The sequence below is a fragment of the Elephantulus edwardii genome, unplaced genomic scaffold (assembly GCF_000299155.1).
Source record: "Elephantulus edwardii isolate Elephantulus edwardi_28Jun2011 unplaced genomic scaffold, EleEdw1.0 scaffold00025, whole genome shotgun sequence".
Taxonomy (NCBI): Eukaryota; Metazoa; Chordata; class Mammalia; order Macroscelidea; family Macroscelididae; genus Elephantulus; species Elephantulus edwardii.
In genome coordinates this window covers 13216478-13234192 of record NW_006399775.1, presented here as the reverse complement: position 1 = coordinate 13234192, position 17715 = coordinate 13216478, and the positions used below count along the sequence as shown (strand labels likewise).

The 17715-nt window shown below is 39.2% G+C and overlaps 1 protein-coding gene and 1 pseudogene across 1 annotated transcript in view; both read left to right on the top strand.

The window, feature by feature from the left end:
• The window catches only part of TSSC1 (tumor suppressing subtransferable candidate 1), a 269381-nt gene that overhangs the window by 7434 nt on the left and 244232 nt on the right, over positions 1–17715 (top strand). The window lies entirely within an intron of this gene.
• LOC102846995 lies at positions 1465–1806 on the top strand (annotated as a pseudogene).

Here is a 17715-nt window from a genome sequence, read left to right as displayed (position 1 = left end):
GTGATTGCGAAGACCATAGCCTGTATTATTTAAACTAGGGTGGTTAAATAAAATCAAACTATATCACAGACATAGTTTATAGCTTTGCATGCCCATTTATATATTAAGTAAATATTTTCTAATCTTTTCCAAATTTACCAGTATGAAATAGCTATTTGAGTGCTTTGCTTTTAAAAGTACTTCTACTGCTCATTTATTTACTGTCTTGTTATATGACATTTTATGTTTATGACAACTTTGAAAAATTTTTTAGATGACATCTCTAGTGATCCTGGTCCTACATGGCACTATCACGGGGTCTAGGATATGTTCTCTGGGCCACCCAGCAGATACGCTGGAGGCTGTGGAGCTGACCACGCCACTTAACAGATGGCTATCAACAGGCCATGCAACTCCTTGCGTTCATCTGCATAAAGTTGTCTAGCTATTGAGTGTGCGGGGCAGCTGGATGCCTTGAGATCACAGACAGATAGTGGAAAGCTAGATAAGGGCCCAAGAGTATTAGAGAGGTCAGCAGAGGAGTGGGAAATCAGAGGGAAGGAAGGGGGCTGTGTGGGACATCTGGGCTCAGAAGGACACAGAATGAGTGAGTTTTCTGCTCCAGGAAGGCAACAGGAAGTCATGGGTGGCATAGAGTAACACCTAAACACCACTAACAACTATCACCAGCAGCTCTAACCCTAAAGACTTTGTGGAAAGAGGTTCCTGCTGTGCCACAGGCATTCCAAAACTCACCTGAGGTGCCCAGTGGATGGTAAACGATCAAGTTGGTGGGGCCATTTGTGCCAAAGATTAATCAAGGTCCCCAACTTTGACATAGTGCTGATTTTGCATAAAATCTAGTCTTTGGACCCTAACTATGTTGATAAGTGAGAAGTGGGTATACTGTATTAATTGCTGTCTCATTCTTTTCAAACATCCTCATTAAACTACTAATTAAGGCTTATAGCCTCTGGCTTCAGTTAGAGTTCTTTTAAATTCAAGGATATATTAAAGAATATAGGTCTTACAACTTTCTGCCTCTGCAAAGGGAGTTAAATGTTATCTGCAGTTGCCTTTTATATGTGAATCCAAATGATAGTTATGAAGGTATGTTTCTGATACTTTTTTTCATTTTCTGAGAAAAATCTGTAGCACTGTTGAGAAATTAATGAATTTATGAAATGACTCTATTATAAGTATTAAAAGGTAAAAGCTTACTGCAGAGCCAGTTCCAGCTATGGTGACCATAAGCGTATCTCAGTAGAATTATTCTTCAAGTTATGCTGTATGACGTAAGTCAGTCACAAAGGACAATTATGGTCTAAGACAACTGTTATAAAAAGCTAAGGATTGACATTTCTTCAGTTGTAACTATGATGCTCAGTGCTTCTGAGGAAGCTTTGGCCACATTGGGGTGAGGCCCTCACTTGGTCCAGCAACCAGCACGACACTTGCCAGCCATCTTCCTAGCACCATCAAACCATGACCTCTGTCTCTGAGCTTACCTTTCTCTGCTCAGCCCTCATCCTGTATAACGATGAAGTGACTGTCACGAAGGATAAAATCAATGGCCTCACTAAGGCAACCAGTGTCTATGTTGAACCTTTCTGGCCTAGTCTATTTGCAAAGTTCTGGCAAATGACAACATTGGAAGCCTCATGTACAATGTGGGTGCTGGTGGACCTGCCTCAGCAGTCAGGGCCTCATGGGCTGGAGGACCTGCCCCCTCCACTGATGCTGCTCCAGCTGAGAAGAAGAAAGTAGTAGCAAAGAGAAGACTCTGAAGAGTCTGATGATGACATGGGATTTGGGCTTTTTGATTAAACGCCTTTTGTAGCACGTTAAATAAAATAAAGGCTGAACTGTTGATGTTACTGAAAAAAAGTTGAGGATTGGTTTACTTACTGCTGAGAATCAATCTTGGAGAGATGAGAAGGGAGCAAGAATGGAGTTAAAAATTAATGAAATAAACTAATTTTAAAAAGTCAAATTTTGTGTAGAAAAATTTTGTAGTAAACACTAAAAATGTTAAAAAAAAATGTTTGTACTAGTACAAACATATGCTGACCAAAGGAATAAAATTGAGAACCCAGAAATAAATCCATATCTGTTGACAGCTGATTTTTTTTTATTTTTTATTTTTTTTCTATAATTATATTTTATTAATTTTCATAAACATTTACAGAGATTTTGGGTTTCCATTCATTCATTGTTGCACTATTCTCTCTACCCTCCTCCCAGTTTGTTCTTGTCCAAATGCCACAGTGCTTGTCAAAGCCAGTTCTGATTAATCTTCTTTGTCAGTGTATCCTTTGCCATTCCCTATCACTCCTCCCTGAGAGAGACTTCACCCTGAGTCATAAGGAAAAGGGGACGGCGTATTCTCTTAGCTACTTCCTGCTGAAAAGGGACGCTGTGGGTTTCAGGGTGAAGATCTTCTCTCACTACTCTAAAGGGCCCCTTTGGCAGTAGGAAACACATAGACTATTATGGAGATTGATTTTGGAATTTAGATGCACTCTTATTGATTGTGCTTGGCTGTACATGTACATATCCTTCAAGATGTATCATGGGGGTGTTGCAACCTAGAAGACACAAATTTGACTAACAAGTTATAAGTACATGAGTCCAAAAATTATGGAAAAGTAAAAGAAAAGATTCTTTCATTGTTTTACAAACCCTCCCCCAGGTCCCCTCCACCATGCAGCCCTCGCTCTAGTCTCCTGTGATGACAGAAATACCTAGTTATATCTCTCTTTTAGACAGTTTTCTCCCTCCTCTGTTTCAGTGCAGTATACATTATTGAACCCATCTTACTCAGTCTCTCCCCAACCCCAAGGACAGTCCCATTCTACAACAGTGGCATCATGTAATATTTGTCCTTTTGTGACTGGGATATTTCACTCAGACAGTGATTTTTGCAAAACGATGAAAAGTGTTGAGGGAGAATAGTCTCTTTAAAAATTGTTGTTAGCAAAGTTGGCTACTCATCTGCAGAACTGGTATAAGACTCATGTTCGATAAAAAAACTAATTCAAGATCATAGACCTCAGTAAAAGAAAAAAACTATAAAGATCCTCAAAGACAAAAAATTGGAGCAAAATTAGGGGTCCTAAATTATGGCTGAAATAGAACATTGAATATAACTGATACACAGTCAAAGACTGCAGCCTTCAATATGAATTGAAGCTCAACAGCAAGAAAACAAAGATTCTCACCATTGGGCAAATTGGCAGCTTCGTGATTGATAGATGATGAAGAGATTGAGATTATTGACAGCTTCAGTTTGCTTGGCTCTACAGTGAACACTCTTGGTACCAGCAGTCAGGAAATTGAAAGATGAATTGCATTGGGAAAGTCTACTGTCAGAGACCTCTCCAAAGTGCTGAAGACCAATGATGTCAGTCTGGAGACTAAGATGCACCTGATCCAGCCATGGTCTTTGTAGTTACTTGCTATGCATCAGCTGGACAATGACTAATGATGATAGAAGGAGAGTTGATGTCTTTGAGCTGTGGTGCTGGAGAAGAGTATTGAATATACCATGGACTGCTAGAACAAACAAGTTTGTCTTGGAGAGGGTGAAGCCAAGCTGCTCCTTGGAGGTAATGATTCTGAAGCTTCGTCTAACATACTTTGGACATGTTGCAAGGAGGGACCAGTCCTTGGAGAGGGCTGTCATGCTTGGAAGGGTGGAGGGACAGCGCAGGAGAGGAAGACCCTCTATGAGCTGTTGTACATAGGGTCGCTATGAGTCGCAGGTGACTCAATGGCACATAACAACAATAACAACAATCAACAAATGTAAGTTTGATGATTGAGACCTTCTGAAAATGAAATATTTATGTAATTGAAAAGAATTCTCCAGACAAGTAATAAGAGAACTTACAGATTGGAAGGAAAAATTGCTAATGACGTATTTGATAAGGGACTCATCTAGAAAATTTATAGGAAATACAAACATGCAAACAAGAAACCAGAAAAAAAGACATACAACTCATTACACAATGGACAGAATACATTCTAAAGATCACTATCAGAATTGCTACACTTGATAATATTTAAAAAGAGATCAGGAATAAGCACTGTCTTCAAAGATATTACAGCATAAGAAGCTCTGATAGCCTAGTAATAAGAAGCTGTGCTGCAATCTTAAAGGCTCTCAGTTTTAATTTACCAGCTGCTCATAGGGAAAAAGATGGACAATCTCCTCCTGTGCAATTAACTGCTTTTGAAAATCAAATTGAGGGTCAGTTCTGACTCAGTTGTACTCAGCTACAACAACAACAAAGTTAGAGCCCTGATGAGACAATGATTAAATCAATCACGTTGTTAACCTAAAAGAGAACAATTCTTATACCAGTGAAAAAGCCCCTGAGATCTATTTCAATAAAATTTAGGAAAAAAAAAAATCACTACCAGACAGATGCAGATCAAGCTAACAGTGAGATATCATCTCAGCAAAAAAACCCAATCTTCACTAAGATGATGTTGTTGTTAGAAGTATGACTCAAAGCAACCCTATGAACAACAGATGTGAACCTTGGCCTGTCCTGTGCTATCCTTGCGATCTCTGACATATTCTGACATGCACATATTGCTGCATTTACTGTGTTCATCCACCTGCTTCAGAGTCTTCCTCTCTTTCACTGTCCCTCCATCTTTCCAAGTGTGATGTACTTTTACACAGGAATAGCCTCTCCTAACAACATGCCCAAATATGTGAGATGAAGCTTTATCATTTTTTGCCTCCAAGCAGTACTCTGGCTATACCTTCTCTAAGATATTTCTGTTTGTTCATTTGACAGTCCAGAAGCTAATAAGATAGTTCAGGCCATAGGCTTTGCAATTACTTGCTACGCATCAGAGAACTGGACAACGACTAAGTATGATAGAAGAAGAATCAATGCCTTTGAGTGGTAGTGCTGGAGAAGTCGTGAACATACCATGGACCACCAAGAAGACAAATAGGTCTGTGTTGGAGAGGGTAAAACCAAGTTTCTCCTTTGAGGCTAGGATTTTGAAGCTCCGTCTCACATTCTTTGGGCACGTGGCCAGTGGAGACCAGTCCTTGGCGAAGGACATCAAGCTCGGAAGGGTGGAGGGACAGCACAGGAGAGGAAGACCCCGGATGAGATGGATTGATACAGTGATTAGTGCAATGGCAGTTGGTATGTCAGAATCAGTGAGACTGCCTCAGGACAGGGCAGGCTTCAGAGCTGCTGTACTTAGGATCGTTATGAGTCGCAGGTGAGTCGACAGCACATAAACACTTACAACAAATAACAAATGCTGGTGAGTGTTTACATTTACTGTTGGTGGGAATGTAAAATGGAGCAACTGCTGTTAAAAGCAGTTTGGCATTTTCTTAGAAAATTGAGAATAGTAATATCATTTGATCCAGCAATCCCACTTCTGGGTATATATCCTAACAAAATAAGAGCTGTGACACAATCAGATATATCCACACCTCTGTTTATTATGTTTATTATTTATGCTTATTATCTGTTTTTATGTACAATCCAGTCTTTTATGTACCATCTATCTTTTTCCTGAGAAGCAGTTGGTAGATTTGAACTATGTGCCTTTCTAATAGCATTGTAGCTCCTTACCCTTGTGATATCACATCTTCCTAAGAAGCCCTACTGGTCAGTTTTTCTCTGTCTTTTAGGATTCCTGTGGATTGGAATCAGCCCACAGCATACAGCATACGCAGTACACAAAGACATATTATGTACCTAAAGACTTAACACACATATATATGCAAATGTATTATTGAAGTGAAATGTCACAAAAATCCGAGCAAAAATACTCTAAACTATTACCTTTTTAATTAAAATTTTTAATTATTTTTTGTGTGTGTGTACCGTCAGTTCAGATCTGACTGGTACAGGAGGGAATTGCTCCCTCCTTTCTCCAGCAGAGCATGTGATGGATTCGAACCATGTACCTCTGAGATTGCAGTGCAGCTTCTTGCCACTAGGCCACCAGAGCTCCCTTAAACTATTACCTTCAAGCATTGCCTTGTTCACTCTTTGAAGCAGTTAAAAACAAAAATTCCAAAAACCAAACCTGCCGCTCTGGAGTCGATTACAATCCATGCATGATGACCCTCAGTCGGATTCAAACAGTCGCACTCTTGGTTAGCAGCCCAACACATAATTTAGTTGCCTTTAGAAGCTGTTTAGCTGTATGTATTTGAATACTCCAAGAGGGATAGGTTATTGGGTGTACTTACCACCACATTTTTCGCTTGGTGAGTAACTTATAGACTCAAACCACTGAACTTTTGGTTAGTAGATGAGTACTTACCCATAGTGCCATGAGAATTCCTTTGCTAGGCTTTTAGGCTTCTTAACAGAGAACCTCTAGGGAGTGTATTAATGTTGGTTATTGGCTGCATCTCTAACAATAGAAATGGTGTCTCTTCTAGTGAAATGCCTAAACTCCCTATGCCCACCCCTTCCACAATTTGAGTTTAGGAGAATACACCGGTTATTTTCTGGGGAGCTGTGAACCAACTCGTTAGGGTTAATCACCCTTGGCTTTGCCTAAGGCCATCAGCTCCCCCCAGGCACTCATTAATTCTCTAGAAAATGTCCAGCACCTGAATCATTGCTTAATTCTACTGTGCTATTTTTCTGAAAATTTTAGGATCTGTCACAGGTGACTTATCTTTCTTTATGGTATGACCTGCTTTATTTTCTGTGCTTTTAATTCCACATTGGATTTTGTCTGAGACTTTACGGTGCTAGGAATTGGGAGAATGTCTGTATTCTTTCCTCTTTATCTGAGATTCACTTTCATGAGGAAGATGCTTTTTTTTTTTTTTTCCTGTAGAGAATGTGTGCTCATTGGTTATGCAACAGTGGAGTTTCAGCAGATGCTTAGAACAATAGGATTTCAGATTGGGAGGATTTCTATTTGCTTTTGCATGTTTTCACAGATTCCTGAGAATTTTCTTTGCATATATATTATTAACCCTGTATTTCTTACATGGATAGATAGGAGACAAATTGTATTTTTCTCCCTTTAAATGACTGAGGAGAACTAGGGTAACAAAAGAGTAGGATTGTATTTTGACTTCTTTTAACACAGCCCAGTGATTATAGTTAGTCCTAATTAGTAAAAAGACATATTATTGAAAGGAAGCAGTTATTTTCCCCTCCTGTTTAAATTTTTTTAAGCCACAGGCTCTTATTATTTTGCATTTATGTTTTGATTAATGATAGCTTTGCTTGTGCTGCTCCCTCTCCTGTATGTCCCATTCTTGACTGCCCACAGATTCACCTTAAAAACAAAAGCAGTTTGGCACTTCCTCAAAAAGCTGAACATAGAAATTCCATATGACCCAGCTATTCTACTCTTGGAATATACCCTGAGAATATGAGAACTGAGACACAAGCTGAGATTTGTACACCAGTGTTCATAGCAGCATTCATTATTCACCATCGCAAGAACATGCAAACAACCCAAATGTCCAACCACAAACAAATGGATTGAGAAATTATGGTGCATTCAAACAACGGAATACTATGCGTCACGCAGGAGCAGTAATTTTGTAAATTATTACCTAACTTGAGAGGGACTGGAAAGCATTATGCTGAGTGAACTAACTCAGACCCATAGGGATAAATATTGTATAAAACCATTACTGTAGAATGAGTATAAGGATTCAAGAGGGATGGGAAAGGTCGGAAACAGAGGGAAGAGGATGTGCAGGAGTGGAGGGATTAATCATGGGATCGTACAGTGTGATGGAGGGGTGAGGAAAAATTGAAGAAGAATTTGTTTGGATTTATATTCGAATTTTGTAAATAAAAAAATTTCTAAAAATCCCCAAAACCAAATACTTCGAAAACTAAAAGTCCAAACTCACTGTTGCCAAGTGGATTTTGAATCACAACGCCCCTCCATGAAGTTTCTGTCTCTCTCTCTTCCTTACCTGCTTTCCTTCTTCTGTCACTCTTTTTCTTTCTTTTTAAAAAAGAGTAAAAATGTAAGTTGCCAGCTAGCCAGGGTGACACAATGGATGTTGGAATAACTGTGTGTCCTAGGGTTTTCTAATGTTTTACTTTTTGAAGACAGATTGCCAGACTTTTCTTCTGCGGTGCCTTTGTGTGGATCTCAGCGTGCAGTCTTTTGAAGTAGTTAACTGCACCAGCCACTGACTTCTTTATTGATAGAAGTGAATTTAATTCCATGTATAACTGAAAAGTGACAAGATAATTTAGCTCTGGGTGAAGCTTGATCTAGTGACTCAAGCATTCTTACTGAGAATCCCATTACTCTCTATTTCTGCATTTTACTTTCTTCAGTGTGAATTTTATCCTCAGAGGGCTTGAATTTTTAATATGCATTCCCAAATGATCTGTCAAATTTGGGAATTATTTAATAGGCTCCTTCTCCCACTCAAATTTGATGAGTCTAAAATGTAATGTCTAAAAATTTTCACTGATATTCCCCCTTTTCTCTTCTCCCGTATAATTAACCTACTTGAAGATTAGGTTTGACCCTTAAAAGCCATTGGAATTTCTTAATTATCTTTCATTCAGAGTTTACCAAGCATGGCTCAATAGTCTTGGGGTGAATTTATCATTTTTATATCTAGTGTTTCTGAGTTTTCTTCTTTTTCTCTGTGTAGCACAAATGCAACCTTCTTCGTAAAGTGTTTCACTTTGTACTCCAACCTCTGGTGGTGTAATCAGTAGGGAGGTGCACCATTAATTGAAAAGCTACACCTCTTTGGTGGTTTTGTATCCACCTGTGGCTCTGAGTGAGAGAGCTGAGTTGAATTATAGTCCCCTCTGGTGGCCTAGTGGGAAAGAATTGCACTGGCAACCCAAAGGCAGGTGGTTCAAATCCACCAGCCTCTCTGAGGGAGAAGTATGAGCAGTTCCTTTTTTGTGATTTATTGCCCCTGGAAATGGCTGGAGGTCAGCTGTGAGTCAGTCTGACTTATAGGTACATAATAACAGCAGCTTGAATTTTCTCTTCAGTTCCTTGAGCTTAAGAAGTGCTGAGAGGGTCCGGCCCTTTTGATTTTCTGACTCTAGCTCTTTGCACATTTCATTATAATACTTTGCTTTGTCTTGTCGTACAGCCTTTTGAAATCTTCTGTTGAGGTCCTTAATGTCTTGATTTCTTCTTTCTGCTTTGGCTTCTTTATGCTCCAGTGCAATATTCAGAGTCTCTTCTGACATTCATTTTGGTCTTTTTCTCGTCTTCCATCTTTGCAATGACCTTCTGTACTCTTCCTGGATGATATTTTTTATATCTTCCCATAACTCATCTGGTCTTCGCTCATTAGTGTTCAGGGCCTCAAACCTGTTCCTGAGATGGTTCTGAAATTCAGGTGGGATAGACTCAAGGGCATATTTTGGTTCCTGTGGGCTTGATTTCACTTTCTTTAGTTTCAGTTTAAACTTGCATATGAGTGGTTGGTGGTCTGTTCCACAATCAGCACCAGGGCTAGTTTTCACAGCTGATACTGAGCTTCTCCAGCGGTTCTTTCCACAGATGTAATCAGTCTGATTTCTATGCATACCATCAGGTGAAATACATGTGTGTAGCCTGTTATGTTTCTTGTAAAATGTATTTGCAATGAATAAATCATTGATTGTGCAAAATTCTATCATCCTGTCTCCAGCTTTATTTCTGTCACCACTTCCATGCTTTCCAACTACTGATCCTTCTTCTCTGTTCCCAATTTTTGTATTCCAGTCACCCAACACTATTAATGCATCTTAATTGCATGTTTGATCAATCTCTGACTGCAAAAATTGGTTAGAAATCATCTATTTCCTGTTCTTTGGCTCTGGTTGTTGGTGCATATATTTGAATGATAGTGGTATTCACTGGCCTTCCTTGTATGCATATGGATATTATCCTGTCATTCACAATATTATACTTCAAGACACATCTAGAAATGACTTTTTTAACTATGAAAGCAGCCCCATTTTTCGCTCTTTTTCATCTCCAGCCTAATAGATCATGTAATCATCTGATTTAAAATGTCACATGCCAGTCCATCTCATCTCGCCAATACCTAGTATGTCCAGCATTCCATTTCATCCTTCCCAGTATCTAATTTTTCTGCATTCATAGTTCTCACATTCCATGTTCCAACCACTAGTGTCTGCTTACACCTGTTCCTCCTCCTTGGTATTTCCCTATTTGAAAGTTCCACATCTGTTGCCCTATCTGCTGGCTAAGTGTGTTCTATTGTACATAGGCTTTTCAAAGACCTACTATTTCAGAAGTGGATCACCAGTCATTCTTCCTAGTCGGTCTTAATCTGAATGCTCAGGTTTAGAAAAGTATCTGACATACAAGCATTTTACAGAACAATGCAGATGAAAGGTATTTCCCAATTGTACAAATAGCTAGTAGTTTTAGTTTCGTCTCAAGCCTTGAGTTGCAATATTTAAGGATGCTTTGGGCAGAATATTGAGTGATCCTGCAAGTATTAAAAGAAGATGGAAAGAGTATACAGAGTCATTATTCCAAAAGGAATTTGCATACACAGAAGAATTTAATGAAACAACATATGAGCAAGAGCCTATGGTGATGAAGGAAGAAGTTCAGGCTGCTTTGAAAGAACTGGCTAGGAATAAGGCCCCAAGAATTGACGCTATACCAATTGACACATTTCAACTAAAAGATGCTGCCCTAGATGTGCTCACCAGATTGTGCCAAGAAATCTGGAGAACAACCACTTGGCCAACTGACTGGAAGAGATCTATATTTGTTCCCATTCCAAAGAAAGGTGATCCTACAGAATGTGGAAATTATCAAACAATATCATTAATATCACATGCAAGCAAGATTCTGCTGAAGATTATCCCAAAACAACTGAAACAGCACATCAGCAGAGAACTACCAGAAGTGCAGGCTGGGTTTAGAAGGGGCTTTGTAGCTAATGTTAGATGGATTTTTGCTGAAAGCAGGAAATACCAGAAGAATGTCTATCTTTGTTTCCTTCATTACACAAAGGCATTTGACTATGTGGATCATAACAAACTGTGGCTGACTCTGAGAAGAATGGAAATCCCAGAACACTTGATTGTGCTAATGCAAAACCTATACTTGGACCATGAGGCAGTTGTCAGAACAGAGCAGGGAAACACTGCATGGTTCAAAATTTGGAAGGGTGTACACCAGGTATGTATCCTGTCTTCATACTTTTTCAATCTTTATGAAGAACAGATTATCTGGGAGGCTGGGCTCTGTGAGGAGAAATGTGGCATCAGGATCGGAGGAAGAATCCTCAACAGTCTGCGTTATGCAGATGACACAACCTTGCTTGCTGAAACTGAAGAGGACCTGAAGCGCTTGCTGTTGAAGTTCAGGGACTGCAGTCTTCAGTATGGTTTGAGGCTCAACATCAAGAAAACAAAGATTCTCACCACTGGGCCAATTGGCAGCATCAGTATGGATGGTGAAGAGATTGAGGTTGTTCACATGTTTGGATTGCTTGGCTCCACGGTCAACACTCTTGGCACCAACAGCCAGGAAAGTAAAAGACGTATTGCGATGGAAGAGCCTGTGGTTAGAGACCTCTCTAACGTGTGCCAGTTACTTGTCATAGTCTTTGCAATCACTTGCTATGCATCAGAGAGCTGGACAATGACTAAGGATAATAGAAGGAGAATTGATGCCGTTGAGCTGCAGTGTTGGAGAAGAGTATTGAATATGCCATGGACTGCTAAGAAAATGAACAGGTTTGTCCTGGAGAGGGTGAAGCTGGACTCCTCCTTGGAGGCAAAGATTCTGAAGCTTTGTCTGACATACTTTGGATATGTTGCCAAAGACGGGTCCTTGGAGAGGGATGTCATGCTTGGGAGGGTGGAGGGACAGCGCAGGGGAGGAAGACCCTGGATGAGATGGATTGAGTCAGTGACTGGGGTAATGGGGTGGGTGTGTCAGAGATGATGAGATTGACACAGGATAGGGCAGAGTTTAGGGCTGTTATACATAGGGTCACTATGAGTCGCAGGTGACTTGATGGCACATAACAACAACAATAACAGCAGCAGGTCACAATTAACTGCACCCCCTCCTCCATTTTCTATTTTGTTCATTTTTGTGTAAGTCCTTCATGTAATGTATTCAAGTTTATTGTGCATTTTTTTCAAGTTGCCTTTATACCTCTTCATCCCCATCAAATATTTGTGAGTTTTATGAGAGCCAGGGAGTATTTATTTTTGCCTCCTTTTGATGCTTACACTTCCCCATCCTCATGTATTGTCAGTTCTCTGAGAATGTAAGGCCTCCATCTTTGTATCCCTTTGAACAAATCTTCGTAATAATCAGTCTAACTTTAAAAACACACATAATTTTCTTAAGGAAAAATATTGTTGCCTTCTTCCTCAAGTATTTAATTTTACAGCAAACCAGACTTCTTTTTTTTTTTCTGTTTTAAAGACATTATAAGATCTAAGGATTTCATATGTAGTGATCTTAGAATAGGTTTTTGTGACAGTGAATTCCACCAGACTAATTGGTCTGGATAGGAAGGATAATTGGGTCAAAACTCACATCAGATTAACCCACTGGAGTCATGAGGAGTTAAATGCCTGCATTTAAGGAGGCCTGGAACCTCCCATTGATACTACTGGGACCATTTGGCCCACTCCTGCGCTGCAGCCCTCGAGCATGTCTGGGTTTGAAGTACTTGGCAGACCTGAGCGTGCATGGATGGTAGTGGTGTTGCAGGGAGTGAGAATCTAATTTCAGCTGTCTGATGGATTTTAGATTTTAGGATTTTCTCCTCATATCTAGTTCATAAGGGTTTTTATGAAGCACTTCTCCTTAACTTTTGTTGTTGTTCTGAATAGAATTCAGTAGCTTAAACAAGTCAGATACGTTGTTTATCTCTATTAAAATAAATATATATGGTGCCACCTCATCATCTTTTATTTCCTTCTTCTTGCTTCTGTAAGTTTTATCTTTTTAATCTCATGATCCTGATCCCACCACATTTATTATACCTCCACAGGTTTGTTGTGGTTTTTTTTTTTAATATGCAGAGTACTATGTTACATCTTTCCAATGTTCAGATTTATGTTTAAAAAAAACATAACTGACTTCTTCCTCAACTTTGGACTAAATGTTACAAAAAAGGCCCTATCTTGTCTTCTAGAGCAACATTCTTACTGAACACAGGATTGTAGTGGCTTGTCAATTTCCACTCCCTTTGCACTGCCAAATAGAATTTGAATTTCTTGGGCAAGGACTGTTAATACACTAGAAATTATTTTCTGCATCAAAGGATATGAATATAGATGGGTAGAGAATTCTTGCAGTTTAATACATATGCAGTTATGCAGCTAACTCAGAGGGTGTGCCTTTCTGGTGTTTTGAATCCATCTCTTCTTGAGACATAAACAATAGTCTTCTCTCATACCCAATGAAGGTTGGCTAAGAATTGTAACCAACACGATGGCAATGAGTGTTGAATAATATAGACAGGTAGCTGATAGTCATACCGAAAGCATTATAAGCATTGGGGATTTTTAATAACCCAGTCATTTGTCATTTAGATGTTTAGCTAACAGAACTGGATATACTTTAATTAGGCTAGAAAGAAATCTTAGGATTTCTTAAAAATCCCAAGGATCTTAGAAATCTACTCAAACTCAAATTCCATGCCATCTAATCAGTTCTGACTCATAGTGACTCTCCATCAGGTTTCTGAGAGAAGATTGCCCATTTTTTATCCCCTGCAGAGTGAGCATTGTTGTTGTTATGTACCTCAGAGTAGTAACTAACTTACAGCTGACTCACCAGCAGGCTTTTAGAAGCTGTAAATCTTCTCTCACGGAACAGCTGGTGTATTTGAACTGTGTCCTTTGAGTTAGCAGCATAACCCTTACAGCTAAGCTACCAGAGCGCTATTGGATTTGAACTGCTGGAGGTGCACAGTCTTTGGAGTAGCAGTGCACCTTGTTATGGACCACGCCATCAGAGCATCCAGTTAGAAATCTAGGTTCTCTGAATTCACAAATGCAGAAGCAAGAACCCAGAAAAGGCAAGTGACTCCTAGCCCAAGGTCATATAGCCAGAAAGTGGCAGAGTTAAAACCACAACCCAAGTCTTTTGACTCCCAGGTTGCTTTTTGTTTTAGGATATCATACGGAAGTAAAATAAACTGTGGTACCTTTTATGTGGGAGCCCTGGATTGTTTCTAGCAAGTTCACCTCAAGTGCAGTTTCCACCCATTAGTCGTACGTGGTTTGCTTGTTGGAATGATGCTGTTTCAGGGGTGTTTGTAGATAAAAAAAAAGTATGAAGAAACCCAAGTAGGAAGGTGACCTAATTCTGAAAATCAGCTAATGAGAACCCTGTGCATGAATCATGGTTTGATCCTTTGTTTCAAAACTGATGGAACAAGACCAAGAGGCATTTTTTTCTGTAGGGATTCCATAATGAGTGCACTTGACAGCAGCTAGCCACAGCTTTATCTGACAGCAAAGAAAAGAAGTGCTTGAAGCCCTAAAAATAGGCAAATTTTGATCTGTTGCATATAAAGTTGTTATGAGTTGGCGCCAACTCAACAACATCTAACAACAACCTAGCCAAGATTTGGTCACCTGTAAGGGAGCTCCAATGGCATTAATTGCAGAGAGTTGTGCTGCTAACCCAAAGCCCACACACCTCTCTTGTGGTTTGGGTTCGCTAGTGGCTCCACATGAAAAAGATGGGCAATTGCCCATGTGCCTTACAGCCTCAGAAGCCCAGTGGGGGGTTAACTAAGTCAGTTCTGACTTGACAGCAGTGAGTTGCATTTGTGTTATATAAATATAACATTCTTAAGGAACTATCAACGAGGAACACAATAAGATGGGATGCATTAATGGCCAGGCTGTGGGGAGGAGCCACTGATGGCTGACTGCCTGAATCCTCTTGGCACGTCAGTCTCACTCCTAGCAAAGTCCTATGGGAAGAAGAATTTCTTATCCATAGGGAAGCCAATGGCTCTTTAACATTCCTTTAGAGCCTCAGTTGATTTTTTTGTATCCAAATTTTGTACTCTTTCTTGCCCCCTTGACTTTTTAAATCAAGATTATGTTTACCTTCAGTTGTTAAGATAAAATGGGAAGAAAAATGAAGTGTTTTAGGATTAGTTTGCTTAAACTCTTAGGCTGCCACTGAATGACTGTGGGTAGTGACTCTTTTAAAATCTTGAAAAGAAGAAGAGTTGATGAAAATAATCTTTAGGAGCTTTTCTAGTACATTATATAAGTTCTAAACTTTCATAAAGTGCCATCAGTGCTCTTAGACTTACTTGCACCACTAAATTCAACTTTAATAATTTTTATGATGATAGTTCACAATCTATTCATTTGATGTTCATTTTAAGTCATTAAAAACGTTTTAAAAATCAGATATGACATAAAGAATTTCAAGCAGTATTTAAACACTCCTTATACAGTGACATACGTCTTTTCTCCCTGTCTTGGCTATTATCATTGGTGTTCTGTGCTTCTATATTCTTTTGCATTCATCTTAATTTTGCTTTGTTTTATCTATTGTTACTTGTTTTTGTGATTGCCTGTAAATATTTTTTCCACAGAATTTGTTTTATATTTCCACTGTGTGCTGGGGATAATGTGAACATTCCGAAAATTGAGTTAAGGCACAGACTTTTTTGTCAGAGAAAATATTGAGTCTTTTTTTTTTCCTCTTTTTTTTTTTCATTTCCTGCAATGGTAAAATCAGCGTTTTTAGGACAGAGGAGATTTCTACAGGGGTAATGATAATATGAGGGATTAAAAGCATTTGCTCTGGAATCAACCATGTCAAGGTCTCAACCTTGACTCTATTGTACACTAATTGAATGCCTTGAGCTAAGATACTTAAATTCTTTACATTTCAATCTCTTCACCTTTTGAATGTGGTTAATTATATATCATAGGGCTCTTTTAGAGATTGTTGTTTTTGTTAGGTGCAATTGAGTCCTCTGGTACTAGTAGTGATATTATGAACAACAGATCTAAGCTTTACTCTGTCCCGTACTGTTCTCACAATTTTTGCCATGCTCAAGTTCATTGTTGCAGTCAGTGTATCAACTTATCTTACTGAGTCTTCTTTCTTTGAGGACCCTCTCTTTTTCTAAACATGATCTCTTTTTCCCAAGACTGGTGCCTTTTTCTGGTAGCATGCTCAAAGCGTGAAATATAAGATGAAGTTTCACTATTTTTGCCTCTAAAGAATACCTTGGTTGTACTTACTCCAAGACAAAGTTGTTTCTGGGGAGATCTGCAGTTAGGGACCTTTCCAAATTATTGAGGAATAATGATGTCAGTTTGAGAACTAAGATGCATCTGATTCAAGCTATAGTCTTTCCAATTACTAGCCATGCATCCGAGAATGAATGGACAGTGAATAAGTATGACAGAAAAAGAATTGACATCTTTAAACTGTGGTGTTAGAGAACAGCACTGAACATCCCATGGATAGCCAAGAGAACCAACAGATATATCTTGGAGAGGATGATGTGGGAGTTGTCTTTGGAGGCAAGAATGGCATACTTTGGACATGTTGCTAGGAGGTGCTATTCCTTGGAGAAGAACAGGATGCTGGGAAGGGTGGTGGGTTGGCGAAGGAGAGGAAGACCCTCAACCGGGTGGATGGACACGGTGACTGCTGCTGTAGGCTCTTGTGTGTCAGGAAGCATGAGGATGGTGCAGAATAGCACAGGATTCAGATCTTTTGTTCATAGGATCGCTATGAGTCATGTTCAACTTGATGGTACTTAACAACAACAACAACAACAACAATAACAACAACATCTTGCTTTTAAGCTAAATCATAGCTTGTTATGAAGGATTGTGTTTGCTATTTACTGAGAAGCTCTCCATACTGAACAACTGAATCTTGAACTTCCCTAATTAAGATTAATAAATAATAAAGCCTATTAACTTTCCCAATAAATCCATAACTGTGAGTGTGATCCATGAAGTCTGTGTGGTCATAGCAACACGTTTCAGACCCAGTAAGTGCGTACAGCAGCATGGGAGGGCTTGTCATACCCCATGGGAATTAATTTTGTGTGGTGGATGCTGTAGATGGGAGCACTTCAGTCTTGTGGAGTTAGTGGAGGTGGGACTTGTCTCCACATTGTTCTTTTTCCCTTACAATGATGTTGTTTACCAATTGTATTTTTGTGTTAATTATTTTAGTGATTAGAAGAATTAATACGTAGAAAATACTTAACATAGTTCCTGACACATTAGGAATTTTTGGGGGTACTTTTGAGTTGGCTCCCAACTCATTGCCACCCCAGACACAAGAGAACCAAATGCTCGCTGATTGTGCAATATGCTAATGATGAATTTTTGTTTGAGTTGTTTTAATCCATAGCGTTTCTGCTGATTTATTTTTTTTTTTGGCAGTCTACCCCTTAGTAGTCTGTATTAGTTCAGCTTCATATTACCGAGCACACCACCACTGACAGATGACTGTGCATGAGGAGCTTTCACTGGGAATTGACCTGCATCTTCTGTGTGGAGGGCAAGAATTCTATCACTGAATCATCGCTCTCTCCATTATAAAGATTAGCCATTATTGTTTTTATCATTTGCTTGTGATTATGTCTTATTTTTTTGTGTGTGAACACTCTTACATTGAAATAGTTCATGAAGATAAGTCCTTTGAACTAGGTTGTGGTTGTTATGTGTCATCGAGTCGTTTGTGACTCATAGTGACCCTATGTACAAGAGCCCTAAA